A 17,331-nucleotide genomic window follows, 5' to 3' on the forward strand; every position below is an offset into this window, starting at 1 on the left:
TGACCACTTTTAAACTGAGCACAGTGGACTGTTGGTTTCTCACTTTGGAAATGGTAGATCTATCCTGTTAGGGGGGTGAGCATAAACTTCTGTTATAAAATCCTGCAGAGAGAGGGGAAAGAAGCAGGGCTGAGAGATGAAGGGAAGACCGAGGGAGACCCGCTTCTGGTTTCAACCTCCCTGAGGCCAGCTGCCGCTCCTTGGGCCCCTCCTAAACTACATTCATGGCCTTCCAGCAAATTCCCCTTTCTCATTAAGTAGCTTTAGTTGGATTCTGTTATGTGCAGCCAAAACCAGGCCAAGGCCCGGTGAACGAGATGTGGCTCCTCCCTTCCCAGAGCTCAGCCCAGTGCAGAGATAGGAGGCGAACAGGAAACGACCACCCTTTGGGAAGTGCTGGGACGGGGGAGGGACTTGGAGCCACGCTTGCTGGCGGGGAGAAGGGGTTTCTCCGCGGAAATGTCCTCTGAAGTGAGGAAGGGAGGAGAGGGCAGCCTCAGCAGGGGGCACAGCTCATCAGACACCCGGAGGGGAGCCTGGCACGGTTTATACAGAACATCCGTATCTATGTCTTTATCCGGATCACAAACATTAACAATCCCTGCGGCTTCACCGCCCCCAGTACCTCTCCCTTCCTGTGGTCGTGGTCGAAACAGTGTTATTCTCCCATTTCTAGGGGCAGAGCTCAGGGTTCAGACAGCCCTACCTTTTCTTCTGGTAGATTCCTGGAGATACTCAGAACCTAGAACCCCAGGCTGAGGTGGTGCTGAAGCAGCCGTCTGAGGCTGTGGAGAGAAGGGGAGGAGGAGGTGCCTGTGTCCTCGTCAGAGGCAATGGGGACAAGGGGACCAGGCTCCGGAGGCAACAGAAGGCTTCCTGAGCGGTGTGTGTGTGTGTGTGTGTGTGTGTGTGTGTGTGTGTTTGGCAGGGCTGAGGGGAGGGTTAGAGGCTGGCAGAAGGAGCTGGGACTGCAGGGCATGTCAGGGAGGCTCTGGGGGAGCCTTTCTGAGCACTGAGGGCCTCTGGTCAGAGGCATCGCAAGGAAGGGCCTGGGGGAGATTGGATAGCCTACTGCATGTCCCCAGTGACACACCCCAAGTTGGCACACCTGAACGTAATTGAAAAATATTTATATCTACATCTTGGAGACAGAAAGAGGGAGAAGCTGATACTTCGTGCCCCAGGTGTCTAGCACCATCTCATTTCATTGTTTCAGCCGTCCTGTGAGGCAAGTATTCTTATTCTCATTTTTCAGATGAAGGAACCAAGACTCAGAGAGGTGATGCTACATGCCAAGGTCACACAAGTGGCCACAGTGCTGACACGTTGTTGCCGAGCATGGGCTCGTGTGCCTGAGGTGCAGAAAGCCAAACTCTGACAGCAGGGTTTGCAGCAAAGTGTGGGTTTATTTGCAGGGAGCCAAGCCAGGAGAACGAGAAGCTCATGCTCCAATGACCCGATCTCCCCCATGGCTTTCAGGCAAGGTTGTTTTTTTTTTTTTTTTTTTTTTTTTTTGCAGTACGCGGGCCTCTCACTGTCGTGGCCTCTCCCATTGCGGAGCACAGGCTCCGGATGCGCAGGCTCAGTGGCCATGGCTCACGGGCCCAGCTGCTCCGTGGCATGTGGGATCTTCCCGGACCGGGGCACGAACCCACGTTCCCTGCATCGGCAGGCGGACTCTCAACCACTGCGCCACCAGGGAAGCCCATCAGGCAAGGGTTTTTAAAGACAGTGTGAGGGGGAGAGGGTCGTAGGAAGCATGATCAGCTCGTGGACCTTCTTCTGACTGGTTGATGGTGAGGTAACAAGGTGATGTTTTAGGAATCAAAATCTGGTTCCAACCAGTCTGGGGTCTAGTGCTTGTTGTTAGCTTGTAGTCACCATCCTCCCTCCACCTGGGTGGGAGTCTTAGTTTCTATAGAACAACTCAAAGATATGCATCAGATTGTTACCTATATCCCCTGAGGAGGCATTAGGAAGCCTGTGACTCTGTTATCCTAATAGTTAACTGCTTGAGTCTGCTCTTTGGAACTCAGGGAAGCCTAGGAGACTAAAGCCTTTTTCTACAAACAAGAAACGGGGGACGTGGAGGGGTTTTTGTACCCAGGAGGGCCCCGAAGGGTCCTGCTTCGTTTCAATCCCCCCTTTTCTTTGATACTCCTCAATCCTGAGGGGAATGGGGGCGGGACAAGAAAGGGAATAAAGTTTGGGATGGAGAGGTTAATCATAAACTCAGTAAGGGAACTGGGTTTCAAGGTTATGGTAAAACCACTGCAGTCCTGCCCTCATCTTGTCAGCAGACCTGCTGAAACGCAGCCTGTGCTGCAGAGAGGAGCATGTGCCCTGAGCAGCCAGGAGAAGCCTGTTAAATACTCACACGCCTTCCTCACGAGCTCATCATCCAGGCAACAGCCCCATATTATTATTTATTTTAATTTTATTTTTGGCCACGTTGGGTCTTTCTTGGTGTGTGCGGGCTTTCTCTAGTTGCGGCGAGCGGGGGCTACTCTTCGTTGAGGTGCGCAAGCTTCTCATTGCGGTGGCTTCTCTTGTTGCAGAGCACGGGCTCTAGACACGCAGGCTTCAGTAGTTGTGGTGCATGGGCTCAATAGTTGTGGCTCGCAGGCTCTAGAGCGCAGGCTCAGTAGTTGTGGTGCACAGGCTTAGTTGCTCCATGGCATGTGGGATCTTCCCGGACCAGGGCTGGAACCCGTGTCCCCTGCATTGGCAGGTAGATTCTTAAGCACTGCGCCACCAGGGAAGCCCCCCCCCCCCAGAGTATTACTATCCTCGTGATTCCCCACCTCCTTTCCCAGAACCTATTTACTCTTTGTTTATACATACTTCTAATAAGCCGTGTGGTGGAAAGAGCACAGATCAGTCAGAAGTCCTGAGGCAAGTCTGTTAGCATCTCCCTGTGTCTCCTCCTGCATCTGGAAAATTGAGATAAAAATAAGTGCCTTGGGACTGAGGTTTTCCTTCAGGTCAGAGGATCGTAAGGTCATGGTGTTCTTCATAGACCACTATGACATTCAAACATACATAATTCCATAATACAAAAGCACATTTATGGAAGAAAATATAACTATGTATCATGTCTCTAGGACAGTGTATCTTTTTTTTTTAAGTATACATTGAACCTAAAATCAAGAAAATACTTCTCTTTAAATTAATTTTTTTTCTCTGTACACTGGGAACATCTCACTATATGATTTTTTTTTTTTTTTTTTGCGGTATGCGGGCCTCTCACTGTTGTGGCCTCTCCCATTGCGGAGCACAGGCTGCGGACGTGCAGGCTCAGCGGCCATGGCTCACGGGCCCAGCCGCTCCGTGGCACGTGGGATCTTCCCAGACCGGGGCACGAACCCGTGTCCCCTGCATCAGCAGGCGGACTCTCAACCACTGTGCCACCAGGGAAGCCCCTATATGATGTTTTAGGCAGGACACCCGGGTCCAGCTCATCCTACACGTGCCAGTTTGAGAACCCCTGGGCTGGAGGTGGGAGACTAGTCCCTGCCTGACCAGTCACCTTGCTGTGTGACTTTGGACACGTCACTCACCTGTTCTCGGCTTTTGTTTCTCCTGGATGCAGCAAGGGGGTGAGGGTGGCCTAGCGATCATCCGAGGTCCTTTTCAGTTCCAGCCTTCAAGGGTGGAGTCTGTTCCTGCATCTCAGTGTCACATTCAAGATCCCATGGACCAGGGGCAGCTGTGAATCCATCTTTTCCTCTAGTTCCCCATCTGTGCATCTATTCCTGCCCTATGGGAAACCATACATGGGAGTCTTGGGCCAAGGAAAGGCTGCTCCTTCCCCTCCAGGAGACCCCTAAACAATGTCTGAGGGGGATCCAGGCTATTAAAGTAATTTACATAGTAATTAACAAGGTTCCATTAGTGGATTCCTGGAGCCAGAGCACTCTGCTTCCGTTTCCCTTTAGGGGTCCACGGTCCTGGGCTGGGACTGAGGTTTGCTGGGGTTTGGCTGGTGGAGCAGTGAGGGGAAGAATTTTCCATGCTCACGTGTCCCAGCCCCACACCCAGGGAAGAGAAGCAGTGACTGTGCGAGGGCCCCAGCTGGCTGGGTAATGAGGTCTGGGGCGAAGGGGCACCTCGTGAGCACTTCAGGCCTGAAACCCCAGGAAGAAAGGCAACCATGAGTCTCACAGCCATGTGTCTGTTCTGCAGCCCAGGGCCTAGCGCCTCCAAGAGCTCCTCTTTCAAGATGACACAAAATTTCTCATGTCCTTCTGGGCCTCCTGATGACAAATTATACGTGTGACCACAGTAGGGTGCCAAGCTTCCCTGGTTATCACCCCTTTGAGCCTCTCAGCAACCCTGTGAGGCAGATGTTAACTTTTCCATTGTGGGGTTGAAGAAACCTATGCCCAGAGAGGTGAGGTAACTTGTCCAGAGTCACACAGCCTGAAATAGCAGAGTGGAACTAGAACCTGGGTCTTCTGACACAGTCTAGCTCTTGCCACTTGGCTAGTGGTTTCTAAACAGCTCTGTGGAGCCCTAGGGGACTCTCAGGATAAGGGATCGTCGAGAGGAATGGCAACTCCACCCCATGTGTCCCCCACTTCAACCAGGGCAATTATATACATGTTGGACGTCTAGGTGGGATTTTGTTTGGATTCCAGTTAGAAAAGCTTTTAAAATCACTGCACTTTTAGAAAATTGTCCCAGGAAGGGACCTGTCACAGGGCCACTTCCTTGCTCATCTCTGACAGTGAATGGAGGCCCGTGGAACTGTGTAATGTGGCAGAATTGGCCTTCTGAGCCTCTGGTCTGGGGTCCCAGATCCCTGGCCTTGGTCTCCCCATCAAGCTTCCTGCAGGTGAAGCCTGGTACCCGCTGCCTGCCCAGCCCCTCCGGCTCCCTTCTCCCACCGAGCCTGGCTGGCCTGCTGCTCCCCTGCCCCACCAGCAGCCTTCTCACTGCTCTGTAACGGCTTCTCCTTGGCTCCGTTGTTTCCATGACCAACCAAGGAAAAAGACAACAAAGATGGGGAAAGGACAACGATTCTGGGGTCTCCACAAGTTTTGAATGATTTTCCTACACTTCTTCACTCAGCAAACATTTCTAGAGCTATAAGAGCCAGCATCTGAGGATAAAAATGTCCCTGAAGGCGGTGTGACAGCCGCTGGAGGGCAGCGGAGGCGGCGCAGCCTGTCCTGTCCTCGCCATGAGGCCGCAGCAGGCACCAGTGTCCGGGAAGGTTTTTATTCAGCGAGACTACAGCAGTGGCACCCGCTGCCAGTTCCAGACCAAGTTCCCCGCGGAGCTGGAGAACCCGATTGACAGGCAACAATTTGAAGAAATAGTTTGAACTCTAAATAACCTTTATGCTGAAGCAGAGACGCTCGGGGGCCAGTCCTATCTTGAAGGCTGCCTGGCTTGTCTAACAGCGTACACCAACTTCTTGTGCATGGAAACTCACTAAGAGAAGGTTCTGAAGCAAGTCTCCAAGTACATTCAAGAGCAGAATGAGAAGATCTATGCTCCCCAAGGCCTCCTCCTGACAGGTCCCATCGAGAGAGGACTTCGAGTTATTGAAATGACTATTTATGAAGACAGAGGCATGAGCAGTGGGAGATAAACCATAGAATTAAAGGCCCACCTCCAGCTGGGACCCTCATCTGTGCACCGGCCGACCGCAGAGCGTCCCCCACCTCCTCTCCAGAGCATCATTCCTTCGTATCTGCTGCCAGAGCCACGGTGCCATTCGCTCCAAGGCCTGACTTTCTAGAATTCCACACCTGGAGTCACCTCTAGTCGCTCAGCATCCACTTTGTGTCTCCAAAGGGTGGAGGACTCTGTAATCTTTTGATTAGTTTTTGAGAAAATGCAATGAAGCATTTCACTTTTTTTATTCAAAGCCATTAATAAAATATTCAGTTGGTCAGCCCAACACAGTTTATTTCTTACCTGCCACCAGTGCCAGTGGTTCTTGTCATTCCTTGGGCTTCAGCAAGTCGTAAGCTAGCCAGTGCTCAGTCCTGCTCCCCCAAATTCATAAAACGCTTTTCTCCAGGATTTTGGTGAAGGGTGGGCTGTGTCTGGTTTTGCTCATGCATCTCCCAGATTTCAGAGAATTACCAGTTTTGCCATGACTCAAAGCTTAAAGATCAAGTTCTGCTGTTCAGATCCTCAAACTGAAGCTCATTGGAAAAATAATGTATAATGTTACTTGTTTTATTATAGCACTTCCTGATTAAAGCAGTATTTAATGCAATTTCCAGGTTTTTGTTTTTTGGGTTTTTTTTTTTTTTGAGAATTCTGTTATTAACTGCATTACCTTGAACATTGGGAAGATGTGGTATGTGTTGCTTGTTCCTTATAAAAATAAGTAAGCACAATAAAGTGGATGCTAAACCATCAAACACAAATGTCCCTGCTGTGTCCCTGAATGAGCAAGTGTTAATAAATATTTTAATTATCGTTTTGTTATAAATATAACTTAAGAGAAAAAAATTTGATAGGAATAATATTATATATTGCTAATTTTAAACTATCCCTACTGGCAAACCTTATGACTCCTAGACTTTCCTCATATACACTATTCAGTGCATAGAAATACTATGATTGGTTCAAGTTCAGTAAGTTAAGTGACTTCCAACTAAAACTCTCAAGTCTGGGTCACTGTTTCTAGTTCTTCTTTTTGGCTGTGTGTTCTTAGTATTGGGACTTTCTGTGCCCTTCATCTTTGGGGTTTGAGAGCAGTGTATTTGGGAGAAAGGACATATACTAGGAGAGAATGAAACGGTTAAAAGTTTTACTTTCAGAGATATTGTAGGTGCTAATGCTGGATTTAACCTTTCAGATTTAATTTCTTTTATGGGTCTGTTAGTTATTCAGTAAATCCCATAGCTCTATGTAATATTTTAATTGTATGAAACTTGTTACTTTATAGCCTAAAATAGTGCATCTGTCTGCCTTTTAAACCCGTTGCAATAACTTTGCTGAAATATTAACACATTAGTAAAACTTTTCTTAAACAAACAAAAAAGAAATGTCTCTGAGCCCAAGTCTGGCCCTTGGAGAGCTGATGGGAAGACGTAGTACAGACTCATCACAGTGGTTCCCCAGGGACGACACGGTGGGTGCAGTGCTGGAGGGTGTTCCAGACCCCGTGGAGGGGCAGGGGGAGTGGGTGACTGCTGATGGTGAGAGCGTGGCAGATGTCAGGGAAGACTACGTGGAGCTGGAGAAGCCTGAGCCCCTTGGAAGGCAGAGGAGGAGTTGGCCTGGGGTGGGGGGCCCCGAAGCATTGTCTAGAGGGAGTGGCACTTTGGGGGCTCGAGGCCGGAGAGCAGAGGGTGTTTCGTGTGGTTTCACCTACGTGTATGAGGCACAGTGGAGGAGTGGGGCCTGGGGAGATGGGCGGCCGCCAGGTGAAGGTGCCGAGGAAGGGGGCCGAGGCCCCCAGGCCTTCTGCTGCCCACTCCCCTCTGCAGTTCCCTCCACAGGGCCCCTGTCCTCAGGGCATCCCGAGGGGCCACTTAGGCTGTGGGTAGGGGTCAACAGGGGATTCATAACCCAGGGGCATCCCGACATCGGTGCCCGACTGCCCCTGTACCCTGGGCCTTACCTCCTAGGCCTGCTCCTGGCTGCTTTCCTGAGACCTGGGGAAGAGGCAGGGAAAGTCACAGCTAGTGAAGTAGCAGCTCCTCCTTTTCAGGCCTCAGTCACTCTCTATGTACAGCAAGGGGGTTGTCACAGATGATGGCTAAAGCCCCTTCTGGCCTGGATTCCTCCTTTACAGACAAGGTATTTCAGTTTGGCTCCTCCCAGGAAACGGAGCCCGAAACCAGATTTGGGTGCTAGTAGTTTATTTGGGAGGTGATCTCAGGAAGCGCTGCCAGTGGGGATGCGAGAGGGGGAAGGAAAGGAGAGAACACAGGGTGCTTGATGTGCAGAGGACCCTGCAGGTGACCGGGGCTCCGTGTAACGCACACCTTCAGAGTTGTCCTGTTCGAGGGGACAGGAGGCTGGGTGTTCACCCCCCAACTCCTGTCTGTCTTTTGTCGAGGGCTGCTCCTGGGGGCCTGAGCTCCTGGCACTTCTGGCCTCCCCCACCTGTAGGCACAGCATCTGCCTGCAACCAGAGGCCTACAGGCAGAGAGTGGCAGAGGCTGCGGGAGGAAGCCAGTGGCGTGATGACAGTGGTGTGTAGCAAACAGCACTTACAAAAGGAGGTTGTCCACGCATGGACAGCATATTCTTCAGAAACCTAGACCCAAAGGGACTGAAGTGACTTTTTCCCTGGGTCACGCTGTGAGTTAGCGACAGGCTGGACCGAGACTTGTCACCCAGGGCTCTTCCTGCCACCCATCCCTCCCCTCCCCCACCTCTGTTGTCAGGTCTGTCAATCATCCTTGTCCCTCCTCCTCCACACGGTTTAATAAGAAAACTTTGGTAGTCGATGCAGAGATACCTTGAAAAACATCAATTGGTTTAAATCTATGAAACTTTTGAGCCCTTCTCTGAAAAAGGCCTTATCATCTCCATCTTTGCATGGCCATCTTTGCACATGGTAGCCCCTTTATACACAAAGGATGAGCTGATGTTTTGGCCATTTGTGTGGTATGGGGTGATGCCTGTGTCCTTATGGCTCTCGGTTTCCTTGTTTGAAAAATAGGCATGTGATGCCAGCGTGCTACCATCCTAGGCTTGTTGTATCAGATAGTCAGCATGATGCATGGCACCTAGTAGGTGCTCAACAGCAGTTTGGACTGCTGAAGAACATTCAGGAAACCACATCGGCTGTCACGCCAGAGGGAGGGGTGGTCACGGTGGTGAGCCGGCAAGAACCATCATGAGTCAAAGGATCACGTCCCTCCCCCACCCTTCCCAGCAACCATGCCCCCCTCCACAGGTCTGAGGTCGGGTTGGGTTGCCCCCTCCCCGCTGCACTTTCCCGCATCCCTGAAGCTCTGAGTCAGGTTTCCCACCTCCTGCGATTTCACAGCTCCCCGCCAGCCAAGCTGTTTTGCAGACCCAAGTTGGTAATGACAGATTCTTCTCTCCTGGCCCTCCACTGGCGAAACCACGGAAAGTATTTGAAACACGCAGCCTGGGAATGTGCAAGCTTCCATTCGCCGGGCTTGGCAGGGGCCAGCGATTTCTCAGCCAGCACTTTTGACTAAGACTTGTATGGCTCAGGTTTCCCAGGAGCTCGTCAGCTCAGTTTTTCAACAGCATTTATACTTTTTTTTTTCCCACCCTTCAGAACATTAACCCTAAAGTAGGTTCTGAATCATACAATCCCTGGAAGCATGGTTGTCTCTCTGTTAGAGGCATGGTTTTGGATGGGCCTCAGGAGTGCTGGCCTCAGCCTGGGACAGGGATCTCCTGCCCATCAGGGCTCCTCGGGCCCAAGCGGCGTGAATCAGAGGATTCTCTGCTGAAAGGGATCCCCAGAGGACTTCCAGATCTTCTGCCTCTAGAGAGATCTGGTTAACCCATTCCAGGCCTCTGCAACTTTGCTTTTAAAATATACTCTCATAGGGTTGAAGGAAGGGAGAGAGGATGCAAAGACCACAGACTCTGGACCTAGGTACACCTACATGTCAGTTAGGCATCTGCTCCCACTGGGTTTCATCATCTGTAAAATGGCAATGATATTGTAATACCCACCTCCAGGTTATCGTGAGGTTTAAATGGCGGCACAGGAAACCACCTAGTACAATTCCTGCACACAGTAGGTGCACAGAGTAGTTTCTTCTCTTCCTTATTTCTTGGGCACTGATGCTACAGTCTCATCCCAGAGTTGTTTGGTGAACGAATGAAGGTCTTGACCTAAACACCCGCTTCTTCTCCTCTCAAGGCAAAACCATGGAACAAGTATTTCCTGAGCATCAGTTCTGTGCAAAGAGCAGAACTAGGCCTTCTGGTGACACCCCTGATGCCAAAGTCCCTGTTGTAAAGGAATTTCTGGTCTAGTGAGGGAGCAGGCACCACGGGAAAACGGCAGGTGGATAAAATGTCCACAGGAGAGACAGTCACAATGACTTTGCTCACTTGTTTACATACATTCACTCATTCCTGCAACAGGCATTTACTGCAGGAGGAGGGCCTGGCCACCCCGTGCCCCTGGTGGTGATTCTGGGGGCTTCTAAAGCGAGCTCTTTCCACTTTACATCCCTGGTGCTGTTTGCTGTGACGTGATACTTGAAAGTGCTTTGGAAATTCAAGGGCTTGCTGTTCCCTCTGCCTAGAACACCCTTCCCAGCTCACTCACCCCTTCTTTGAGAAGCCCTTCCTGACTCTCTGAGGCACATTCAGCTGTCCTCTCTCTGAGCCCCCCAGCACTTTAGTCATAACAGGGGTACTGCCCCCTGTGCACTGTGTTGTGATAGGCTGCTTCCAAGTCTGCCTTTGAGGAGACAGCGCACAAGCACCAGGTACTGAAAGGGAAAATGGGGTGCCTAGGTTGGGCTCCCTAAAAGCAGAGCCTGAGAGGGAGATTTGGACACACACGGCTTATTTTTGTTTACATTCTTAAGAAAAAGCATTTATTATTTGTCATCATTCTTATTTTCATAACTAGAAAAAAAGTTGGCAAATGATTAAAGGAAGTATGTTGTATACATCTGTGTGGTGTAGGAAAATGCATTGCCCACAATACGCAGCTATTTTTATCTACTTAGGGCAATCATTTCAAATCTTTCTTTTGAATTTTAATTTTATTGGAGTATAGTTGATTTACAATGTTGTGTTAGTTTCAGGTGTACAGCAAAGTGATTTGGTTATACGTTTACATATATTCATTCTTTTTTAGATTCTTTTCTCATATAGGTTATCACAGAATACTGAGTACAGTTCCCTGTGCTAGACAGTAGGTCCTTGTTGGTTATCTGTTTTATATATAGCAGTGTGTATATGTTCATCCCAAGCTCCTGATTTATCCCTCCCCACTACGTTTCCCCTTTGGTAACCATAAATTTGTTTTCTACATCTGTGACTCTCATTTCTCTTTTGTAAGTAGGTTCATTTGTAACATTTTTTTAGATTCCACATATAAGCGATATCATATGATGTTTGTCTTTGTCTGACTTACTTCACTCAGTATGACAATCTCTAGGTCCATTCATGTTGCGGCAAATGGCATTATTGTTATTATTATTTTTTTATGGCCAATATTCCATTGTACATATGTACCACATCTTCTTTATCCATTCCTCTGTCAATGGACATTTAGGTTGCTTCCATGTCCTGGCTATTGTAAATAGTGCTGCAATGAACACTGGGATACATTTATCTTTTCAAATTATAGTTTTCTCCAGATATATGCCCAGGAGTGGGATTGCTGGATCATATGGTGGCTCTGTTTTTAGTTTTTTAAGGAACCTCCTACTGTTCTCCACAATGGCTGTATCAATTTACATTCCCCCCAACAGTCCAAGAGGGTTCCCTTTTCTCCACACCCTCTCCAGCATTTACTGTTTGTAGACTTTTTGATGATGGCCATTCTGACCGGTGTAAGGTGGTACCTCATTGTAGTTTTGATTGGCATTTCTCTGATAATTAGTGATGTTGAGCATCTTTTCATGTGCTTTTGTGCCATCTGTATGTCTTCTTTGGAGAAACATCTGTTTAGATCTTCTGCCCATTTTACTGATTGGGTTGTTTGGACACACACAGCTTATTAAGGGGCAAGTTCTCCAGAGAAATGAGAGAGGGAAGCAGGATGGGGCAGCAAGGATGCGGGTGCAGCTGGAGTCCAGCCTCAGCCTGGTCCACGGGGAGCTCTGGAGCGGGAACTGCCCCCCAGAGTGTGACCCGCAACCCCTTCAGTCCATGGGACCAGACTCTGTACCCCTGAGTCACTTAGTCTGACGTCAGAGGGGCAGGCGGAGGTGACCTCCCAGGTGAGGTGGCTGCTCTTTGGCGAAAGGCAATTCTCTGTGGAAGAGGGTGGCTGTCAGCTGTAGCTGCCAACGCTCCTAGCAGGGGGGATGTGTGGGGCACCCACAGCATGATTCTGGGAGGGGAGGATCAGGAAGGAGCATCAACATCTCCACCACATCTTTTCCACAATGGTGTACAAGTTGTGTGCATTTGTCCCCCATCCTCTTCGTTTGCTAAAAGGACTCACAGGCAAGGACGGAGGTGCACACCTACGGGTGGGGGCAGGGCCCGTGTCCCTGAGAGCTTTGGGGATGGGGAGGGCACTGAGAGGGGCAGCAAGGAGAGGGCGGGTCCCGGCTTGTCACCATTCACCTGACCGAGTGCCCCGCTCTCCTTTATGTACCAGTGGCCCTGACCTTTCCCGCCATACCCAGGCCCACCACGTCTTTGCATCCTCTGAATACCCTCCGCACTTGACCACAGACCAAGCAGGCTGTGAGCGCTTGCTTTGCTTCCCTAAGGCAAAGCAAATTCTTAAAAGCAAAGCCTTCATCTTATTTTGATTTTCCAAGTGCCTGTCTCAGTGCCTTGGCACTTACTAGGTGGCCAGTAAGTATTATTGAGTAAATAGGCTAAAAGATGCCTTAATTTTCCTATGAGGTCATGAAAAGGGCCAAGACCCCTTCTGATGTCAGCATTTGCCAAGGGTGCCCTAGTGCTCAGGCAGGGCCTGGGCTGTCCTTGCTTTTCCCACTCCAGCATCCCCAGCCCCAGCCAGGGCTGAAGCTTCCGCATGACCCTACCCGCATCCTGGGGGGCAGCCTTGGGCAAGGGTGGCCAGTGGGACATGGCGAGGACAGGGAGCTCCCGCTGGCCTGGTGCACAGACTCCTCGGCCTTCATTTATATGAAATGTGACTCCATCACTCAAAGCCTGCGCCGGGCCTTGGTTGGTGCAGGTAATGATGATACAGGCTCATTTATGCAAGATTATCCTTTTATCACATTTCCAGACTCATTTGTGAGGCTCATGTTTCCCCCCGAGGGCGTCATCAAGCAAGTTAAGTTGTACTATTTCCCTCCTGCAGAGAACTGGCGGGGGCCTCCCTCGTTGACGGATGAGGCCCGCTGCCTTTGCCAAATAGGGTCCGCGTGATGGATCTTTTACTTGTGAATATTATAGCTGGAAATTAGCATGTTTATTGAGGTAGAATGTGTTTGTTTACATTCCAATACCCATGGCATTACCTCTTAGGACCTGACTTATTTAGTTGAGGATAAGCACAAATGATCTGCATTTGGGCACCCACAAAATAATTAATGAACTTCCAGATATAGAATTCAGCCTTAAGTAAACACACCAGTGAGGTGAGTGGGGGCAGAGGGGCTGGGAAGGGCTGTGGGGTTTTGGGTGGTGAGCAAGGTGGAGCATCTGGTACTCGAGGGGTGGAGACAGGGCGGGGATGTGGGTTCAGGCGTCCTGTGAGCGGCACAGGGCGGGTGCCCAGCCTGGCTGTCGAGTGGAGGTGACTTCTGTCAGTGGAGGAGAGAGAAGAGAGGCAGAGGACCAGGATTGTGAGCCGTTTTCCCAGAGATTCTCCTGGGCTCCCTCTTTTTTTTTTTTTGGCGGTACACGGGCCTCTCACTGTTGTGGCCTCTCCCATTGAGGAGCACAGGCTCCGGACTTGCAGGCTCAGTGGCCATGGCTCACGGGCCCAGCCGCTCCGCGGCATGTGGGATCTTCCTGGACCGGGGCACAAACCTGTGTCCCCTGCATCGGCAGGCGGCCTCTCAACCACTGCGCCACCAGGGAAGCCTCTGGGCTCCCTCTTGATTGTCTTGATGCAGGAGTGAGAAGTACGGCCCAAGTGTGCAGACTGAGGATGGGGAGGGACAGTGCTTGGGCAAGGATAATGGAGACCCAGCTGAGTGACGACGGGTCCCAAGAGGCCAAGTGACCACCTGGAGTCTGCTCCCCTCCTAACACTTTCACCTGTAACAGCTTTGAAACCTAACTTCTCTTTCCATCCCCCGGCTTGCCAGTAGGCCACACAACCTGGGATGCAAACGCTCACTAACCCAACATCCTCTTGTTTTAGAAGAAGAATCTGAGGTTCAGAGAAGTGGAAGGACCTAGCTGAGGTCTTGGAGGCAGAGGGACAACTGCCGCCGCCTCCCTGTGGCTTTAAGCCTGATGCCTGCCTTGTAAGAAGGCGCAGAGAGTGTATCCTCTAGGGTGTTTCTTCAGGGACCCAGGAAAGCTTTGCCCCCTGTGCCTGGCCAGCAGAGGCCTCAAATTTCACCCTTAAAACCTGCTACCTTTGTAGTTTAATCCCCTTTAAAGAGCAGATGCTCCTGGGAAGGGCCTTGTTCTTGGTGCTTGCCTCCCCAGGGTGCTGAAGTGACCTGTGAGAGACTGAGGGAAACAGGAGAGCTCATGATTGAGGATCAAAGCCCCCAAACAGCATGACCGAGAGACCCAGGAACAAACTTTTCCCCCCGTATAAATTTTTCCAAGTGAGCAAAGCCATTCTCCTTGTCCCCCAGCTCCAAACCCTGAACGTAAAGATGGGAGGGGTGTCCTGCTGGACGTCAGAAGCAGACAGACCTGGGTTGTAATTCTGGCTGTACCTCTTCCTAGTTCTGTGAACTCTGTGACCTTGAATGAGTCATTCGAACCCTGTGGTCTCCATTTCCCCAGCTAGAAAACGGGGAGGGGAATTATAATACCCACCTGTCAGTGTCACTGTAAGTTTAAAAGAAGAAAGTATCTACCATGCTTAGCACATGGTAGCACTTGGTAACTGTCCTTGAATTAGTGGTCATTAGTGTCATTATTTTCCTTCCCAAACAAGGTGCTGTAACCTACCCTGGCTTTCCCATAAGTGGGAAGTGATGGAAGGGGTTGAAAGAGACAGAGGGAGAGGGAGAATGAATCCCTCCATAATCCCCATCCCTTTCCCCCTGTTGGGTCCTGATGTGGGTGTGTGGGCCCTTCCCATGGAGCCTGCAGAGTTCCCACGTGGTGGAGTGGGACAGAGCGAGGTGCCAGACTGGAGTTTGGTCCATTTCAGCCACATGTCTCTCGGGGATCAAGGGAATCACGGTGGTTCCAGATCTCAGTCTCCTCATCTGTGAAATGGGGCCAGCCTCACTGCTAACCTGGGAAGCAGGCGGATCCACAGCTAATTTGTCTCTGAATCACCAGCACCCAGCAGTGTCAGGCATACAAGAGGTGTTCAGTGGTGGCGAGATGATGGGCAAATAGACTGGAAGCTATAGATCAGGTTTCAGAAAACTTCTTCTGTAAAGGGACAGGGAGTAAATATTTTAAGGTTTGCAAGCCATACAACCTCTGTTGCATCTACCCAACTCTGTCCCTGTAATGCAAAAGCAGCCATAGACAAGGTGTAAACCAATGAGTGTGTCTGTGGTCCAGTAAGACTTTATTTATAAAATCAGCTGGTGGCTGGATTTGGCCATAGCTCTTGACCTCTGTGTAGTGAGGCCATGGCAGTCTTTGGATTCAGACAGCTAGGCTCAAATCCCAGTACCTCCACTCTTTAGCTGTGTGGCCTTAGGCAAGTGACTTACCCTCTCTGAGCCTCCATTTCCTCCTCTGTAAAATGGGGACACTGGCTTGTGCTTTTTTGGTATTCCCCTCACCATACCTACTAGGGCTGGGCTCAGAGAAGGAGCTCAGGAAAGACATGCAGATTGGCTAAAAAAATGATCTCTGACAATAATCACAACTCTTGATGAGTGTACTGCACTTTCAACTTACAGTACATTTCACATCCATCTCATTTCCTCCCCCCATCCCCTACAGAATGGGTACAGTATTGTTATTATGCTCATTTTACAGATGAGAAAACCAAGGTCCAGAGAGACTTAGAGAGTCACTGTCCAAAGGTCACTTTCCAAAGGTCACTGTCTTTGTCTATTTGGGCTGCCATAACAAAATGCCATAGACTGGGTGGCTTATAAACAACAAAAATTCATTTCTCACAGTTCTAGAGGCTGGAGAGTCAAGGTCAAGGTGCTGGCGGATTAGGCGTTTGGTAAAAGCTCGCCTCCTCATAGATGGCTGTCTTTTCACTGTAACCTCACATGGCAGAAGAGGCTAGAGAGTTCTCTGGGGCCTCTTTCCTGAGGGCACTAATCCCATTTATGAGAGCTCTGCCCTCACGACCTAATCACCTCCTAAAAGCCCCATCTCCTAATACCAAAACATTGGCCCTTCGGTTTCAACATGTGAATTCTGGGGGAACAGAAACATTCAGTCTAGAGAGTCAAACAATCAGTAAGGAACAGAATAGGGATTCAAACCAGATATTTCAGCAGCAAATCCTTGAATTTTCCACTATACCAGAGCTGTCATAAATAAACCTCCTCCCCAGTCTGTCTCCTCCTACTGTGGACAATCAGCAAATGGACTCCTATACAGACACTTGGAAAGTATGTAGACCAGGGGCCTCTCTCTCTGTGAGAAGGGGCTACCGCTTATCTTCTCAGGTTCTGAGACTTACAGGCTAGAAATATGGGGTTCTTGGTTCTGTAGTGAAGATCCTGAGTTGAGTGAGCCGACTGGAGCTAGAGTCAGGGTGAGGGTAATGTGACATTGTCACAGTCTGAAGGGTCTGTCCTGGTGCAGAAAGGTAGTGAGCAGGCAGTTTTGACTCAGAGATCAAGCTTTTACAATTCTGATAGAGAAGGAAACGCTGTATTAGTGAGGAGTAGCATTTGGCATCAAGTAACCAAGACCACCGAAAGCTAAGGCTTAACAAAAACAAAAACGAAACAAAAGATAAGGCTTATTTTTTTCTCATGTGCTGCAAAATCCAGGGTGGTCAGGGCTGGAGCAACAACTCCACAATGGCATCTTCTATCTTTCTGCTCAGCCAGGTGGCTCTGCAAGTGGCTTCTACCCTTAAGGTCACCTCATGGTCACAAGATGGCTGCTGGAGCTCCAACCATCAGGGTCACATTCTAGGTGAGAAGGAGAAGGGTGGAAGGGGTGCTTGCCAGATGAGTCAGCTCCCTTTTAAAGGAGACTTCCTGGGAACCCCATCCAAGAAGAGAACAACTTTGGCTTTCATCTCATTGACCAGAATTGGTCACGGGGCGAGCCCTACCTATAAGGGAAGTTGGGAAATATGGATGTAGTACATTGCTGCCCCAATCAGGACTGTGCTAGCAAAGAAGGGGAGAATGGATATAGGGTGGCTAAACCTCAGTCTCTGCCTCCTTCCCCTAATTTGCCATCTGTGTAAAAACCAGGGAAGGAAGGAAGTTGCCCAAGACCACACAGAAAGCTAGGGGCATGCCTGAGCCAAAGTTTCTGACTGAGTCAGATGCTTCTTCCACTGTCTCCATTGCTTCACTCTGTAGCCACACCTGTTCACAAATAATGTTATTATTATTTATCAAGCATTAACTATGTGCCAGGTACTATGCTAAAGGCTTTCCAGGCATGTTC

The 17,331-nt window shown here is 49.8% G+C and overlaps 1 pseudogene across 1 annotated transcript; it reads left to right on the plus strand.

The window, feature by feature from the left end:
* The first annotated feature begins 4,065 nt into the window (after window positions 1-4,065).
* Window positions 4,066-6,410, plus strand: LOC309803286 (golgin subfamily A member 7-like; annotated as a pseudogene). The gene has a single exon. The product of its transcript is annotated as a golgin subfamily A member 7-like (transcript).
* The last annotated feature ends 10,921 nt before the right edge of the window (window positions 6,411-17,331 follow it).

This window comes from Mesoplodon mirus (assembly GCF_964341445.2).
Source record: "Mesoplodon mirus genome assembly, chromosome: 4".
NCBI classification, from domain to species: domain Eukaryota; kingdom Metazoa; phylum Chordata; class Mammalia; order Artiodactyla; family Ziphiidae; genus Mesoplodon; species Mesoplodon mirus.